Here is an 18,584-nt window from a genome sequence, read left to right on the forward strand (position 1 = left end):
CTTGCAGTTTCCGCAGAGGAAGCCGGTTTTTCCTGGGCTGTTCGCAGCGCTGCTGGCTCCAGGCTGGGAGATGTGCCAGCCCCTTCTGAGACCAATCACCAGCGATGGCTAAATAGCTCCCTTCTCCTCGACCTGTCTTAAGCCCTAAAAATAGAGAGGAAGAAAAAAGCACTTAATATCTGAGGACGCCAGTTCCCTGCCTGCTCCTGTGAGGCCCACTGGGGAAAGAGGCTAAACATGCAGGAGAGCAGATACTGAGATGGAGGAAAAGAAAATCTCGCCCTTGGAGCTGACAAGCAGGGCCCAAAGGGAGCGGAGGGCCAGAGCTGGAACGCGGATGGGCACCTGGGTTCCCCATTGCCTTCAGCAGGAGATACAAGGGCCCAGCATCTTCCAAGGTCAGGCCCCACGACCGCGCTTTGTCCGTCCGCACTTGTGGTCACCCTGGACGATCCCAATGGCCTCATCTGGCTTTGGGATCACAGCCAGCTCCAGCATAGCGTGAGCTGAGGGCAGCTTTGAAAGAGGACGTAGCACCTGCAGGTAGCCTCGGGGACAGTACAGCTGTGCAGTTTTAGACGTGCCATCTGGCCACACAAATGAATCAGCCCCTGGTTTTCTTATTAAATGCGAGCTTTAATGATCATGTGTGGTCAAGACAGTCATGGAAAGGGGAGGGTGGTCTGTACTGGATTATCAGCACCGCTTGCTGCAGCGCTAGGAGGAACGGGGGCGGTGCCCTCTGCAAGTCCTGGACTGACTTCATCTTCCCTCTTCCATTGTGCAAGGTGGCATATCCAGCAGCATCCTAAACAAAGGTGCTGTTGCTGTAGGCCTGTTCATACAACAGGATGCTGCATCCCAGCATCAGATGCAGGAGATCTGTAAAAGAAGCACTTAGTGTGCTACATAATAGGAGTGGGACAGTGACATTACTTGGCACACAACCTCTCCCACTGTGGCAAGGCATGACAGAGCCGGGCTTCTTGGTCTTGTGGCTGGGAGTGCGACCCCAGTTAAGTTGCATGTGTGGATCAGGGCGGAGCTGAGACCTGAGCACTTGGGTGGCAATAAAAAGGAGTTTGGTGCCAATCCTCATGCCTCTGGTTGCATAAAGCACAGCTGAGCCCTGTAGTGCTTCAGTGCCTCCAGAGCGTGGTCGAAGTGGACGTTTGGTTCCCAGTCCTGGTGCTAGCTCCGAGGCTCCGACAGGTGCTCTGGACCCTTGTTGCCCAGTTAAATCATGCTGTGCCTTGTGCCGGGAGATTCTCCAGAGAAGCCCTGTTCCCACTCAGCTGCTGAGCATATATGCAGCTGCCTGCTGGGGGGCTCCATCCTGTGCCGCGCTCAGTGCCTCTGCTCCCCTTGCACCGGGTGGGGGCCAGCTGCATTCGAACCTCCCCCCTGGGGATGCATGTGTGATCCAGCTCTGTTTGCACGCCTGAGGTGCTTCTTCCCAAAGGCCAGGCCCTTCCCTGCTAACCTGTTTTCCATTGAGCTGCCTCCAAGTAAGACTCTGTTTTCTTCAAAGCTGGCTTTGCCCTGTGGGAATTAAGGTCCTTGCTATGGCTGGACCACAGAGCCAGGGCTGGATTAACCCTTTAGTGGGCTCTAGGCAAACAAACTTGTGGGCCCCGGGCCAGTTGAGACCCACCCCACCCCCCCACCGCCGCCTGCAGGAAGCGGGGCTGGGGAACAGCTGCCACGGAGGGAAGAACCAGGGCTCTAGGCAGGTGCCTAGTTGGCCTGTGCATTCATCCAGTCCCGTAGGGAGGCAGTTAAATGCCTCTTGAACAGTCAGGCTCCTCCTGGCTTTGCCAGGAGCCACCAGCCCACCTTGGAGTTCTCCCGGCTGTTGCCCATCCTGCAGCCCCCTACCCCTCCCTCCTTGAGCTCCTGCCAAATGAACTTTGCCGCTCTGCACCCCTGACCCTTCCTAATTTATTGCCTTTTCCTGGCTTGAATTCTGGCACCCCTTCTCCGGCCAGAATCTCTGAGCTTCCCTGTTTCTCAGACAGGATCCCTGCATGATATTCCCCGGCCTCTGCATTTGGAAGAGCCAGCAATGAGTGCATCCTTCTCCTCTGGAAGGGACCGTCCTGGACATACCTGGGTATCCCCAGCTCTCCCATGAATCAGCGCCAGCCATGCCATGCAATGCAGGGCAGCAGGGACCAGGCCCTGTGGGGTACTGAGTGCCTTTCAACTCCTGCTGAAGCACATGGGGGCAAAGGGGCCTGTCAGTCCCTGCCAAGACCATCTGGCTTGTGCCTCACGTCCATGCACTGCATCCCTGATCATGAGAAGCACCTGACAGCATCATGCCCACACCAGGATTCAGCCTGGGGGACATCGCCTGAATTCTGATGTTGGCAGATGTTCACGAGGGCCAAGATCTCAGCCCTAATCCTGCCGTTGACTCAAGGGAGATACAGGGAGGGAGCATCAAACACTGCACAGAGCCTCAGTCCACGTGCTGCAGGGGAAACGGTTGCTCGTGCTCCTGTGGGTCAGAGACCTCCAGCCAACTTGCAGCAGGCTGTGAGTTACCTGGGGGGCGAGCGAGGCAGAGCTTTGGCTCTTGCACCATTTTGCATGTTGCCTTGGTCCCAGTTCTTACCTGCACCTGAATTGCACCTCCCAGATTGTCTCAGTGATTCTCGGTGTCGACTGCAGCACCGGAAATCAAGACCCCAGCTACCGTGGAGGTGCCTGAAGGAGACAGTGTTGCGTTAGTGCAGATTGAGGCATCAGGAAACGTTGGCCACAGCTTGCACCTGCACCTGGGTCAGCAAGACCTTGAAGGCAAAATCATTTATACAATTCAGCACCATCTAGTGGCCATTCAAAGGACACCATCACGATCCAAAGATCTCCCTGCACTTCCCTCCACCGGGATTACTGCTTTCTTTGGGTCCCTGTCAGCCGTTTTCCATGCATTTTGAGTGCGCTAATGCATACTTCTCGGAGCATGTTTTGGATGGATGTGTGTCATTTTGGAGTTGCCTGAAGAAGACGTTTTGTGCCTTCATTCACATGCAACGTTGCAGGGTCATGTTGCATCGTTCACGAAGGAGGTCTATCGCAACGGCACCAAAAAGCCAAAGCACATGCAGAATGAACCTGGAAACCGTTCTTGCCCACTGGAATCCTTCGTTGTTCCTTCCTCCTCCCATCTTCATACTCTTGCATAATGATCTTGATGGTGGTGGTAATTTAATGACCCTCAGATGCCCCGGTGCCAAGTGACACAGATATCAATCATGTGCCGTCATCTCCAGTAGCTCTGACACAGGGCAGCAGCAGGAATAAGAAGCAGTGTTAACCCTGAGCAGGTCCATATTCCTGTTGTCTAGATTTAGAAATTTTTGGCCAAAAGTAGCCCCAACTTGGAGTCTGGGGAAACTTCATCCCACTGTCAATAAATCGTTCGGTGCCCGCTCTCACCAGAATTTGAGTTTTTCAGGTTCAAAACAGCACTGTGCACTAAAATGTGTTCATGCTTCCCTAACATAGCACTAAAACACTCCTTAATCCTAGAAATATGAACTTTCATTTCTGCCCAGGAGAACTTTTACAATCTTTTCTCCAATGCCTGATGAAGGGTGTTTGTACCCAAAAGCTTGCAATTAAACAAGTTTTTTGACAAAAATCTAGTTGGTCTAAAACAAGGTATCACCTCTACCATGAGGCCTGATTCCTTAATCATAGGGCAGGTGTCTGCTTAGGCTGGAAAAGAAGGTTGCCTGAGATTAAATCGATGGGTAAGGAGGGGAAAGCAGAATGCAATTACAGGTCTAGAAATGCTTTCCCATGAACTGGTCTGCAGCAGTGGAGTTTAAGATCGAGTGCCCAGCCCAGCTTCCTTTGCATTGGGAATGGATGCTCACTCACATCTCCATTCAACCTTTTGTAGCACTAGGGACCTGTCTGGATCCTAACATCACCTGTGTGCGGTCCTAACCTTTTGGAGTTGGGTCTGGTTCCTTTTCCAATTCCAGTCAAGCTCAACACCAAGCCCATGGCCACGGTGCCAGAGTGCCTTCTGGTGGCTTCTTGTTAAATGACTCTTGCTCAGCATGCATGAAGCTGCTGAGTGTCCCTCCTCCCTGAAGGAAAATGGCACATGGATCTTCCTGCCTGGCTATTCCTTGGCTTTTTTTGTGTGTGTGTGTTGCCTTAAAAGTTTTGTTTGTGATGTCATTTGGATTAGACAGGGCCTCGGTTCCTGTAACCGCTCTGTGGGCACCAGTCACTTCTGCAAGTAGGTAACAATTACACATGCTGATAGGAAAACCAGCACGGCTTTCCTCTTCTCCCTGGAAAATAGAGATCGCTGATCCTGGGCTCCCCTGGTAAGTGCTTGGAAACCTGCCGCTGGCAAGGGCTACGTGAGAGCAGGTAGCCGTTGTATTATTCATGCTGAAGTCCATGGGAGTTTTGTCAGCAGCTTTATTAGGGCATCTCTCTTTGCACAAGGCATAAATAGAAGATTAATCCTGTAAGGAAAAAAAGCCAGTTTTCCCATGGATGTCCTCAATAAGAAAAAGTTGAGAGGAAAAACAGCAAATGTGTTTTAAGTCCAGAAGGCTGGCTTTCTACGTTTCCCCAGAGATGCCAGTGTAAACTGAAAAAAGGGCTCTGTCCAAGGGGTTACATTTTTTATTTTATTTTTTTACAATCTCAAGATAACATGAATACCAATGATGATAATAAACATGAAACTGCCCATTTTGGGTCCCTTTGTTTATGGAAACTCCAACCCTGGCAGCCTAAGATCTTGCTTTTCATGGTTCACAGCAGAAGCAGGGTTGAAAGATTTGTATAAACTATTTCTTAAACACAGCTGTGCTCTGAAGTCCCAGGAGGTCCACTCGCCCGAGACCAGGCCGCAGACACAAACGGTACATTTTTGCAAATCCAGCTGGCCAAGTCACTTTGTTGCTCAGTCATCATAGAACAGATTCCACAGATGTCATGCCAAATCATGCCACAATGCATATCTGTTCCAGCATTCAATTTGAAAAGCAATTGAGAAAGATTAGGAATAATTAAAATGTATATTCCATGCTGATAGAGTGAACCAAAGTATTTTGGAAGGCATCTATCATTACTTTCCTGTGGGGGGCTAATTTATCCATTAAACTATTTCACAAACAGCATCCAGAATGTGAAGTGCATTTAGCTTGGGAAAATCATCTGTCAAAGGAGCACTTTCTCAAGAGATCTGCCGCTTGTGAAGAGTCAGATCTACCAACCTCAGCAACCCAAATCCATAATGATTGAGCTCCACCCCAGTTAGACCTGCAGAGTGCATGCAGCTGATGGGGAGAATGAATTAGAAATTATTACCAGTATAATATGTATTGGTTATATCCATGTAGCCTGTGGAGTCCAGCATGGACACTGCCTCCAGGGCAGGATCTGAGTTTAGCAGAACAGCAGGACTGGGCCCATGGGAAGCCTCTATTATCACTATCCCGTAGCACAGGGGTTTTTTCTGGGCACCAGAGCATTGGTTTTCACATCTAGGTCAATTTAAAAACTGATGCTAAATCAGGTTCAAGCATTTTGGTGCAAACAGTCGAACTCTTGAATGTTGTTATTCTGTTTAACCAAGTGGGGGGGAAAAGGACCTGATTTTCTGCAGTTTTAGTTTTGCCAGTCCTTGTGGTTTTTATTAAGGTTCATTGTATTTGGCACTTCTCTTAAAGCCCTAACTATTCGAGTCATGTGAATAAATTATCATAATCCCTGCCTTCATTAAAAAGAAAAACCCTAAAACCTGAATTTCCAATCCTCCTTGTTTTAGGGAAAAAAAATAAACTCAACTCCCTCCCCACCCCCTGATTAAAAAGGACCCAAATTTATTTTATAATCTGACAATCTGGCTAGTTTCTGAGTTGATCTGGAGAGGTTTAACTCATAGTTATTGACAGTTTTGTGGTTCGCAATGCTGCTAACAAAATACCAGTCAGGTGCTTTTGAAAATCCCACCCATTTTCGGTACCGATGGCCCAGTTTTCTGCGCTTACAAGGTAACTGTCTTCCATAAGTATAAATGATTTTTGCCTCAGAGCAATTAGCAATGGCACATACTCTTTTTTTGTTTCTAGTTTTCAGATCCCAAATCAGCAGAGCATTTAAGGCAGGGGCAGGCAATTATTTTGGGTGGAGGGCTGCTTACTGAGTTTTGGCAAGCCATCAAGGGCCATGTGACAGGCAGCTGGGGGCAGATAAATATTAATTTTCTAAGTGTTTTAGGGGCCCCGTGGGCTGGACAGAATGGCCTGGTGGGCCACATCCGGCCCGCTGGCTGCATTGTCCTGACCCCTGATTTAAGGCATGTACATGAATCTATCCCTATTTTGAGCAAACTGATGCATGTAATTGCAATGCTGGTAACAAGTACTTTTAACAAATCTCTCATACCGGGAGTGGCTCCAGATGACTGGAGAAAGGCAAATGTTGCACCTGTATTTGAAAAGGAGAAAAAGAATGATTTGGGCAGGTGTAGGTCTACGAGTCTGACTCCGGGAGCATGAAATGCCTCAGAACAGATTTAGAAGGAAAAGCCAAACTGTTTTTAGATGAAACTCGGTACATTCCTGGAGGAGATTTTTTGACAGGGTGTCTGCAATGGCAGGAAACTGGGCACAGTGATCCAAGGAGGGTCCCTGCCAGACTTACCTTCCTATTCCGGCAAGGATTTAAGCATAGGCTTATTATGTCCTACTGGACTAAAGAATTGGGGCTGTGCAGGGAGGGAGGAATATTCTCCAACAGGTTAATAGTGTGTACTCTGGCTTCAGCTCTATTTGCTTTTAATTTCACTGCAATGATTAATATAGAAATGAACAGATGTATGAGACATCAAAGCCATTCCCTGGTCAATGCAGGATTGTTCCTTCTGTCTGCAGCTAGTGCCCCCCTCTCCCCCAGTCTAGTTATAAAAGTCCAAAATAAGAGGGCTTTAAATTTCTTTCATTTGCTTTGCAACCAGACAACCCACATTCATTAGACCCAACCATTTCCAAAGCAGTTTGTAAACATTGCATGGCAGATTCTCCTAATTAGAAGACGGTGACTGTAGCTGTGTTTACATTGCTATGCTTATGAGAAAGTTGGGTTTTTTTTAAATATATATATATAAGCCTGGTTTTGTTATGTGCAACCCGAGATCCACATTTGTGTACTATTTTGATTTTGATTTTTAATTGGTTTTTTATTAACTGTTTCTTGGGAGACTTTGGTTTCTGAACCAGAGCCTGGTTTCCAGCCAGTCAGAAGCGTGCTGTGAAATTCTGTGTTGGTTCACTTCTCAAAAGCAAAGTTGGGTCTGAGCAGGAGGGAAGGGTGGGGATGTGCAGACTCGGCAAGGAGCCCGGTTCATCATCACTGTGACTAGCCCCTGGGAATTGTGTTTCAGTTCGATTTGAGCAGACGTCAGTGTTGCACCTTGCATACAGATCCTGTATTGCAGAATATACCTTCAGACAAAACAGCCCATTGGTGGTCTTGGCAGACTCCTGGGTAACCTGGGAAAACCAACAGGCTGAACTTGCAGTCTGACCTCCCGTGCTTCACGCGACACAGGACTCCCCGCCTGCATTCTTGTTTGCAGCATATGCCATAGGAAAGCATCCACCCTTGGCTAGTTGTTCCAGTGGCAAATTACCAGCGCTTTTAAAAGCTACACCTTCTTTCTAGTCCAGATCCACCTACCTTCCGCTTCCACTTCTCAGTCTTGTTATACCCTGTCTGCCAGCCAGAAGAGTCCTTTATCGAATTGTGTTCCCCCCGTACTTGGAGACTGTTCAAGCCATCCCTTAACTTTTTTCCCAGGCTACAAATATGGCACTCCTGGAGTTTCTCACTGAAAGACGCATTTTCCAGCTCTTTAATCATTCTTATGACTCTTCTCTGAATATTTTTTTTCCATTTACCAATGGCAGACACCAGACCTGGACCTAATCCGGACGTGGTCATGTTGCCTCTATATATAGACTGGTGCAACCACTGCTGGTTATAACTTTTTTTTTTATTCCAAATCCAACTTTTAGAGCTGCATTTTGCAAACAGCTCTTCCTTTGGTGTAGCTGAACTTGAGTCAGATCCAGGTTCCTGTGGTCAATACAGGAGATCAGACTAGCAGCCCTAATGGTCCCTTCTGTACTGAAATCTCCAAGTCTAGAGAACTCAGCTTTTTCGGGCGAAGAACACCTCTAAGTCTTAAAGGGCAACCTTTGTCTTGTGATTATCAGGGGAGATGAAGAGCAGTGTTCTGGAGACTTGTTACTTTGGGGAGTTTGACAGGACTGAGCCCTGAGCCTTCTGTGGTTCCCCTGTTAAGTCATCAAGTCCTCTTGTAATAATGCATCTTTCTGTGTCCTCTTGATGGCTCGTATTTTTTCAGTACCTGGGACAAGACATACAGCCGTTTCTCCCAAGCCATTCCCTGAAGACAAAAGACCCAGCTGTTCCCCTATGAAAAGGTGACTGCAGGACCCTGAAAGTGGTCTCGTTTAATGACATAAGGATTTAACACGCACATCCATGTGTTGAACCTGGGCTGGAAACTTGGGACTTTTCAGATAAGACAGGCGTTACTTTTGATTGAAATGTTGGGTGATATTATCATGAAAAGGGATAAGCCAGTGCTGGGTACAATGGTTGGAGACCCTATCTAGTTAAATGCTTCAGGGCCAAATTCTCCTCTCTCTGATTCTCGTCCTTCCCACTGGCCTTGGGTATAATGCAGTTTGGCCTACCACAAGTTTGCTGCTACAAGTTGTCCTTGGATCCGTCTCCTCCCTGCTAAAAAATTTGCAAACAAGCACGGTATCAGTGTTTTCAATTTGCATAACTTTGCATCAAGCTCTTGTTCTTCATTACATCCCAGCCCCCAGCTCTACCCCCCTTGCTCATCCTGCACCCCCACCCCAGGGAGCAGAGGCAATAGCAGAGGACCCTTCCCAAGCCAGCTGCTACTCCTGGCAAACTCCTCCTCTCTTGTACCGCCAAGTGCTCCCCGGGGCTCTCTGTGCATCCAGCTCGCTCATTTAAGCTACTCCAGTCTGGCTCTAAAAGACTCGATCATTAAAGTAAATTGCCCCGCTGTGGTTTCTTCCTCCATGCCCTGTCCAAATAGCCACGTTTCTGGGTGACTGGGTCACTTTCTGTGTTTATTTCTGCAGTGAAATACACCCTTCAGCGTAGTCGTCCTGCTGGTGATGGGGGAAAAAAGGGGGAAGAAACACGTATGATGGGTTAGGATGAGGGGAGTCCAAAGAGCCTAAGGGAATTAGACACACGCCTGTCACTGTCTTTCAGTTAGGCACTCCTCTAGGCTGCTTTGCACACCCCCGCCAGTGAAAGCCCATGGTTCTCCCCACCGTGTAACTTCAGTCTCTTGCACAGTTTGTATGAAAGGCTGCAGTCTGCAAAGTCCAGACTGCTGGGCAAACACTAGCAATCCCTTTTCCTCTCGCCTCTGATGACACATGTACACAATAGCACGCCTCGCAGCTGGGCCAGCAGAGAAAGAGCCTGAGTCCACCCTAAGCTTTAAACAAACTTTGCACCAAGCTCCCAATGAAGCAAGCAGAGCCCCTCGAGTTTATTTGACTCCCCGCACCTGACCCGCAGCACATTCCTTTGGGTAACAAGGCCTGGCTGTGTGGGGATCCCCGGAGTCAGGCGGGAAGCAGAATAACACCCGGACAGGATGCGAGGCTTCCTGCAAAAGTAAATTGTGAAAGGCCTTTCCCTCTGCCTTGTGCACAGGCTCTAGGAGGGCAGCTGGGACGGGAGGGGCTGCACAGGAGACACAGAGATGATTTTCTTCTGGCCTGGAGACCCAGAGATCTGTGGAGCTCTTTGATGTGTCCCCCTTCGGCCACGCTGTTAAGGATAGGAGGAGGACCCACACTCTCCTTTTGCCTTTGAGCCATGCACCTGTGGGACCCACACATGCAGCTGGATGCTGGACACGTGTGAGCGTGCGCACCGCCCCGGCCAGACAGGCAGTGGGAAGTGCAAGAGCTGGGGCTGGCACTTCCATTGGTCTTGAAGGTGCCATTTTGGGGTTCCAGTTTGTTTTAGCAACACAGGCGGCTGGTCCTTGCCTGAATCCCTGCCTGGACGGGCGGCTCCCCTTTCTGTGCCGAAACAAATGCGAAATGTCTCCCTGCCAGTCCAGCCTGCTCTTTGTGTTTGCATGTTCCTGCTCTTTGAGTTTTGGCAGTCGTGAGCTAGGGGGAAGTTGGACATTTTCCTTGCTTGTTTATAAGCCTCTCTGGTCATTAGGAAAGGAAAATGTCCCTGATGTGTTAAGCAAACAGTTTGGGATGATTTAATTAGCTCTTGGATTTGCCTGGAGCTCTTAGTCTCCTACCAAATATAAACTGTAACGGGAAACACATACACAAGAGATCTGCTGTGAGAAAATGTCAGGTTGGGCACTCCCTCCCCACTTGAACTGAGAAATGTTTCCACTGGTACAAAGATGATCAAGATCAGGCCCTTGTCATCTAAAGGAAAGGAGCATGCAAGCCTGGCTCAAAGGACTTGCCAAGGAAGTACCAAAGCTCCACGCAGAACCACATCCTGCCACTATGGAGGTTGCTTCTGATTTCAGGAACGGGAGCGTGCAATGTTTTCAAAGGGCTCAAACGCCCATCGGTCAGAAGAGACCCAGGCTCCTGCATGCCCTATGACAGCAGAGGGCTCGGCCGTGCCACCCACTTCACACGTGTCAGTCCACAAAGGGAAGTGGTGATAACAACCCCAAGCTACTGTCCTTGATTGCAAAGGAAACCCTGAGCATAGCACTGGAGGTGCCCTGGGCAGGGCATCTTCACCACTCCTTTCTGGGACTGGCACAGCAAGGAGGAGTATACAGGGCTTGCTGCGGGGCTGATGTGGGATACGCTGGCCCTAAGACATCTGTGACAACGGGGCGCAAGTCATCTCTGGGGAGTCTTGGAGCCAGAGATCAGAGCCCTGCTGGGCTAGGAGAAGTTGCTCCAGAGAGCATGAAAATCAGGGGTCAGACAGGGTGGGACAGGTGGACAAAATGGGAAGACATAGCCCGAACCCTCGTCAGAGGTTACAGGCAAATGTCCAGCTGGGCGTGCTAGTGCCTAACCCGCTCCAGCCATTCATCGGGGTCGGCAGGAATGCCGTAGACCCCCGACATACATGGCTGGATCTTTCCTGGCTGGTGCTGATCTTTCCAAACAAGACTTTTTCCTTTTACAAACCACACTTGTGCAAGAGTCGCCCAGACCCTTCATTGACTTCTGCTCTGCAGACAGTCCCTCTCCTCTTCTTGCAGGTCAAACACACAGGCCTCCTCATACCCTCGGCACCTCTGTCCGTGGGGGTAACGGTGCCTTTTTCCCCCCAGAAGGGTGGGGAGCACAAATTGTTTTGAGCTGCTCCCAGCGAACTGCTAAGATAGCTGGTGGTTGGTACCTGAGTGCCCAACAGTGGCTGGTAGGATCATTTGGCCTTTCTCCATCCCTTGTACAAGTCTCTGCTTCATTTTTCTTACAGTGAACAAAGATAAAATGAGGTTGAAGCAAAGCTAGCCTTTCCTGCAGGACACTAGGAAGTTCATGGTCCTCACACAAATGCTCACATCCACAGTCCCTGTTTTTCCTAACCAGTTACTCAGTCACTTCTTTAGCCTGCAGAGGAATTTTTACATCAAATTTTGACCTGGCTTTGTAGGTGCTAATTTTAGGACTTTTTATAGGACTGGCTGAAGCTTCAAGCTAGAGGAATCACCTTGGTAAAATCAGCCTTTATGACCGTTTTCATGAGATGAGATGTAACATCATGCCAGGCCTCTGGAAGGAGTCTGCTCTCACATCTGCCAGCTAATTTGTGAAAAATACATTGCAAGGATATTACCTCCCCATTGTGCACTTTGCTAATAAAACTACAGAGTTTTCCAATAGTTTATTGTCTGCAAGAATTTTAATATCCCTTTCCTTCTGTCTAACAGAGTTTTAGAGACAGACCCAGGTATAGTATTTAAAAAAAAAACAACCAAGGACCAAGAAAAGACAAGACAAAACAGAAAGGTTTAAAAACGTTGTGATATTTTTGGAGTGGTTCCAGCAGAGCTGTTGGCATCACATTTGGGCTGTTCCTTAACAGCCACATTTATATGCAGCATTTTAAAGTATTTTACTGCCCTGACAGTGTGATCGGCAAATGTCTGAGAAAATGATATTTGATCCTGACTCCGCGTCCTGTGATTTGCCCTGCCAACTGTGTGTGTCTGATTGTGCTGTGTTTTTCCTAGTCATGGGGCTCCAGTCTCTAGCAACTGTCTTCGGAGGGTCTCAAAGCTCTTCTCCAGCATTAATTAAACTTTACAAGAGCCCTGTGAGCTGGGTCTTGTCATTAGATTTTCGGACAGGGAAACCCAGGCACTCGGAAGCAGAACGATCAGTGGTAGACGCTACCTGTAGTTGAAACCCGTCTCCCCGTCCAGTCTTTAAAATGATGCATTGAGTCAGAGCAGGTTGCACCCACGCTCATTATTCCCTTCCCGTAGAGGTCCTGTGGGTTTTAGCTCGACAGCCTGCCCCGTTCCTGCCCTGGCTCTGGTGACGGATGGGACTCCTTATGGTCCCAGAGCTTTCTTCTGAGCACCATCATCCCGCCCACGTGCCTGGGAGTGTGCATCCCGCCCTGCCTGGGCTAGTCCCGCTGGCACACCCGGGCTCTCCTCCTGCTTTCTTATCTGTACAGTCCCTGCGACGTCCCGATTCAGCAGCTCTTCTCAAGTGGCTCCAGCTTCCTTGCCTTTCCTGTCTTTCCTTGTTGAGTGAATGTCTTCCTCCGTGCTGGAGCTGATCTGGGTGGACGGGAAGTCCTTCCCTTTAGCAGCAGAGCTCACTGTGAACGTGCTGCTGCTGGAGCTGATTCTCATCATCTCGTGAGCAAAGTTGTTTTCTTTTAAGAATGCGCCTAATTATCCACATGGCCGTGTACCTTCAAAACCTGTTCCCATCGATGGCAGGGGCTTTCGTCTTTCCTCTGGAAATGGCCTTGTGCAAGCACCACTCCTCACGTTCCAGTTCCCTGGTGTATAATTATCCCCTTCTCAACGTCCATTTCCAGCTCCTGGTTTCAGTCCAATTCCATGCTAGGAGCACAGCACATGCTGTCGTGCTTTTCATAGATTATGTGCATACCACATAGGAGAGCACTGCAAAATCATGCAAACCCAGGGCACCCCATGCTATAGTGATACTGAAGTTTTTGGCCCCCGCTGTGGGCCAGAAGAGTGGTGCAGGGCCAGCCCACAGGCCGGATTGAGCCCCGCGTGTCAGGATCAGGTCCGGCGCTGCCTCCTCCCAGCCTCATGCACCTGGATAGGGCCCTGCATGGCCTCAGCTGGGATGAAGGCGCACACCAGCCCGGTGCTCTGGGTTCAGGCCCTGGGCCCCCCATGAGCCAGGATCGGGCCTTGGCACGCTGTGCCACCCCCATCACACTGGGATCAAGCCCTGCACTGCCCTGCGCACCAAATCTAGCACACAAGACCCGTGGGGAGTCTTGCGGGCTGGACAACATGCCGCCAGGGGCAGGATCTGGCCTGTGGGCCAGAGGTTGAGCACCTCTGTAGTACTGTGCACAGTGAAAACCCAAGGAAAGTAACTGTTCCTCTCCTAAGATAGGCCAGGTCTAGCACACCTGGTGCAACACCTTCACAAGAGGTGAGTGAGAGAGGAAAGAGACTGAAGGTTGAGGCTGCACCTCAAGCCTCGGGAGAGCAAAGTATTATTCCTGGCTTTGCCCCAGACTCCCCCGGTTGGCGTTAGGTAAATCACGCAACCTCACTCTGTCTTACTTCCCCAGCACGTTCCTCCTCCTGCCTCTGTCTCGTCTAAGGAGATGCTCTTCTAGGTGAGGACTACCCCTTACCCTGTGTATGCACAAAGGAGCCCCGGTTTTGGTTGGGGCTGATATTACAGTGGCACCTACTTAAAAAAAGCCCCCTAAGTTATGAATCACCCAAGTTGTAAAAGGCAAGAAACTACAGTTTTGAACCCCAGCCTCATCGTGCAGCTGTTCAACCCACAGACAATCATAAAGCAGATGATAAAAATAGTAATAAATATACATGCTCACCTTCCACAAAGGAAGTCCTGAACTGCGTTCGCTTCATCACCGTGATGAAAACATGCCTCTAAATATGCTGAAAAGTCCTGGGCTGCAAGCTCTTAAAACTCTGCTTATAAATTACAGTATCGTTTTAACGCAAATGTATATTCATGTTGCTTTAGTGCTTTTAAAAACCTACCTGTCCTAAATTGAAACACGTGAGATTAATCTGCTCCAGTTCCTCTTGGATTATTCTCTTTACAAGCTGGAAACCTAAGTTATCTGTATGTGATCAAGTGCCAATAATGATAGTGTTTAAGTGAAAACTTAGCCGAATTCCTGGCGTGGTTCATTTCCAAGATAAACAAGTGCAGATTTCCAGGGTATTTCTGTAACAGGTTTTGCAGTCGGTGTGTGTTTAGGAAAGAGTTCTGTCGCATCCGAGAGGCACGGGGTCATCCAGAGTTTGGTCTTACCTATGCCCTGCACTGAAATTGCTAGTGTTGGTAGTTATTTCACAGACACGTGTGTTAATAATAGTTGGTAGCTGTCTGCTGACAACGATGAGAATAACTGCTATACCTGGTCATTCTCCGATGCAAGGCGATTCACCTGACTTAGCTTCCGTGAAGGGGACTTTGAAATAAAATCCGTGCATTTTGCATTAGACCCTGGCAGCAGTTAGCAGTCTAATGATGTTTAACAGATCTGAAAGCACATCCTAACCATCCGTGAATGAGACTGCCTTCCACCTCTCTGAAGTAGCTACGATAGAGGTCCAAGTGTTGCTTGCCCAAAGTCAGGACCCAGAGTTCATCTCATTTGTAGTGCAGTAGCCCCTAGGAACGAGAGGGAGCAGGTGTATGCACACAGATGGGGATAGCCTAGAAGATGATGATACTGGGGGGGGGGAATCCTGGCCCCACTGGAATCCGTGGGAGATTGGCCATTGATGTCAATGGACCCGGGTGTTTGTCCTTGAATCTAGCTTCCCCAAAGGCCTCCTATGCACAGACTGGACCTGCAATGCAGAAATTACGGTTGGGATTTTCAATGGGGCATCTAGGAAATCTGTCATCCTCTTTGGAAATCTCAGCCATTAGCCTTTGCATCTCGATGCGGTTGCTTGTCATGCTGCATCTTCCCTGTGACTTGTAGCTGTTGTTCCATCCTTTTAACTTGGCCTGCATTTGAAACACTGCTTGCTGCTTTTCTTAACCTGCTGGGTTGTATTTAATTAGACCTAAACTGTAAATATGAGACTTGCCCCCAGAAGAGGAAGGTAGCGAGAGAAACTTGGGGGTTTTGAACTCATTGGAAGGGGTATAGTCATTCATATTTTGCCTGAGAGTCCACATACTCACTAATCGCCCTTCAAGAAAATTGCAGCTGCCATGTCTAATCACATTCATTTGGATTAACTTGTGATGTATGGTTCCTATTTGTAGGAGACTTCAATGCCAAGGATCAGACACACGCCAGCGTAATGTCGAAAAACCATGGACACAGGCTGGAGGTGGTGGAAATCAGACTGGCCCAGAAACAAGGTAGCCCCTTTTAGAGAGAATTACAGCCCGTCAAACAGACATAGCATGAGAGGCACAATTTTTCCTCAGGAGAGTATTAACAAAATTAGGATGTTAGTCCAAAGTACATTTATTGAGCTTGAAATGAGCCCCCAGGTTTTTTGGTGGGTTTTTTTTTTTTTTGTTTCTTTTTTTCAGAGGAACTTGTATAATTGAATTGGCAAAGCGCCCTCTTTGACATTGATTTTTACAACCACTTTACCTTTTAGACACCGTCTCACATGTTATTGATTTAAAAATTCATTGTGAATGCTTTGAGATCTGGTTTCTGTCTACTTTGGGAAGGAGAAAGAATAACACGCAAAGTAGTTGCAGTGTAAAGCACAGGTCATGAGTTGAATGCCTTTCATTTAAGGTATTCCTGTCTCTCAAACCAACCGTCGGCTGTTAATGGTTCAAAATTTTGTCATCTCCGTCCATGCTGGTTTTTTAGAAAGCTGCAATTTCTCATGCAAAGAGGGACCACTCAGCTCCCAACGAGGCTCACACGCAGGCTCTAACTGCCTAGTTTCCACAGGGCTCTCTTAAAGAAAAGCAACAGAGAGTTTTTTTCGCCTTGGAAAATGTTGTCCTGCTTTGGTTTTAATTAGCACTGTGCAGCTATACTAAGGCAAGATACAAATCCCATGGCAGTTGATGGAAAGATTCCCACGTGCACATGCATCCACCAACCTGACAAACTATTTGGGGTTTTGTGTCAGTCATCCTGGCCTGGGAGGTGCGGAGGATGTCTTCAAGTGCCCTGCCACGTTTAGGCCTGAGTTCTTCTATGCTTTGTCTTGTCCTGGCTGCCTGGAGCACATGATACCAAGCCTACTTTATATTGCCCAAAATTCATATGAAACTCAAGAAAGAACATGTGCTCATGTTAGACAGGCCGTGCCGTCGGTCTAGCAGAGGCTCTTCCTCCTATGTAAGTAGTTGGGATATCAATGCATCCACGTGTGGTTCTTCACCTACGTTACGTCATACATTAATTGTGTGTACCACAAATATTTTATGTTACATAGAAATTATCAGGTTCTCTCATTTTGCAGGGGGCTGGACCCAATGATCTTGTCAGGTCCCTTCCAGCCCCTAACATTTATGAATCTATGATCTATTTCCTACCAAAAACGCCCCGCCTCCCCCATACTGCAGGGTTGTTGGTTGTAACTGTGTTGGTCTAAGGATGTAGGTAGGCAAAGCTCTTTGGGTAGAAGTGCTATCTTTTATCAGACCAACTAAATAGTTGGGGAAAAGCTTTTGGGCACAAACACCCTTCAGGCAATGGGAGATTCTGCTGATGTTAGCACTAGGATGTTAGTGCAACGTACATTTAGACGTTAACATCAGCAGTCTTCCACTGCCTGAAGAAGGGCGTTTGTGCCCGAAAGCTTGCAAAGAACTTTTTTTCCAGCTATTTAGTTGGTCTAATAAAAGATAGAGCCTCTACCCAAACAGCCTTGCCTGCCTACCCTCCTTACTGCACACTGAGCCCTCAAAGACCTGACCCCAACGTTGGATGATGCCACCAGCGAGGCTCGCTGTAGAGTAATGTGTTGTGTTTCCTGCTCTGTACTCCCGCATCCCAGCCATCCTTTCCATGCCACTTCTGGGCTCCATCTCATCCCAACCAGCCAGGGAGGGACATGAGGTTATCAGGGTGGGGGGGGGAGAAGTCTCAAATGCCATGGAAGTGGGTTTCTTTGGTGCGTTGTGCCATTATAGGCAACGCCAGAGCCCATGAGGGTTGCAAAGCGATTTCTCAAAATGGAATGGGCCAGGACAGAGTTGGGGTGGGAGCATGTGGGGCCTGCAGTCAAAAGGAGCAGTCCGATGTTGGCAAGCTCAGTTTGCCCTTCACGCAGCCAGTGGCAAGGTGGTGCATGCTGTGCCCGGCTCTCCTGGGGTCCAGTCACGCTCTGGAAAGCTGCCCCAGGGATGTTTAAAATCTGGCAAGCAGAGGATTGCGGTCTGCAGCTTTGTACCACTGAACACAGCTCTGCCGGAGGAAAAGGGTCCGTGACTCCAGAGCCATCAGCCAAATCTTTCCCTTTTGAGGGAGGAGTAGGGCAGGGGATGTGGGGTCTGGCAGCTTCTGGAGTATCTGTGGAGCCCCTGGAGCACCCTGGCCTGACCCTTGTATTAAGCAGGGTCTGGTCCTGCTCATGAATGCTGTGCTCGAGGCAGAGCTGCCACAGACATCAGTGGTGGGTTCATCAGAGCAAGACAGAGTGGCCCTTAGAAAAGAGCAGTCACCGTTTTCACTTTAGCAATCCAGGACTGATGCTCGGGAGAACGCGTTGGTCCTGCAAGCGTTGGTGCCGGGTCTTCCTGACAACGCCTCTCATTCCTGGCAGGTTCGGTTCTCCCAGGGGCATCACTTTCAGTCCCACGCTGCCTTGTCCCCTGCTCAAATTCCAGCATGGCACCTGCAACTAATGTCTCTCAAGCTACTACTTCAGCGAGCAGCCCTGGGGACTCTTGCAAAGCTGGGATTGTACACCATTTGGGTGGGTTTTTTCCTGTAAAGCAATGGATTTGAATCCTCAACAAAAGTGGGGCTGGAGCCATTTATGTGGAGGCTGGACTAGATATGGTAGAGGAAGATAGCGTAATTTTAGTGCCTGTGATCTTGAGGCTTAAGCAAGGATGAAAGCAGAGAGTGGAGACAGAGGCCTGGGGGTACAAGGGTGGCTAGAAATGCAGGCATGGACTCCTGAGTAAGGAAACCGAATCCTCGTACTGGTATTTGTTCCTGCAGGGTCCAGGAAAACTGTCCCCGCAGGCATTCTTGGGGCATGAGCAAGATCACACCAAAGAAACACTTGACTTACAACTTTGGTTTTTCCTCGTTAGGGATCCAGCCTGGCAGGGCCACAAATATTA

The 18,584-nt window shown here is 48.8% G+C and overlaps 1 long non-coding RNA gene across 1 annotated transcript in view; it reads left to right on the plus strand.

The window, feature by feature from the left end:
* Positions 1-15,732, plus strand: part of LOC109290504 — a 101,589-nt gene extending 85,857 nt beyond the window's left edge. Inside the window, exon 3 of the long non-coding RNA XR_002095609.1 lies at positions 15,576-15,732. This is a non-coding gene — a long non-coding RNA (uncharacterized LOC109290504). The remainder of the gene's footprint in view (positions 1-15,575) is intronic.
* The last annotated feature ends 2,852 nt before the right edge of the window (positions 15,733-18,584 follow it).

The sequence above is a fragment of the Gavialis gangeticus genome, unplaced genomic scaffold, assembly GCF_001723915.1.
Source record: "Gavialis gangeticus isolate Ggan-Ray unplaced genomic scaffold, GavGan_comp1, whole genome shotgun sequence".
Classification (NCBI taxonomy): Eukaryota; Metazoa; Chordata; order Crocodylia; family Gavialidae; genus Gavialis; species Gavialis gangeticus.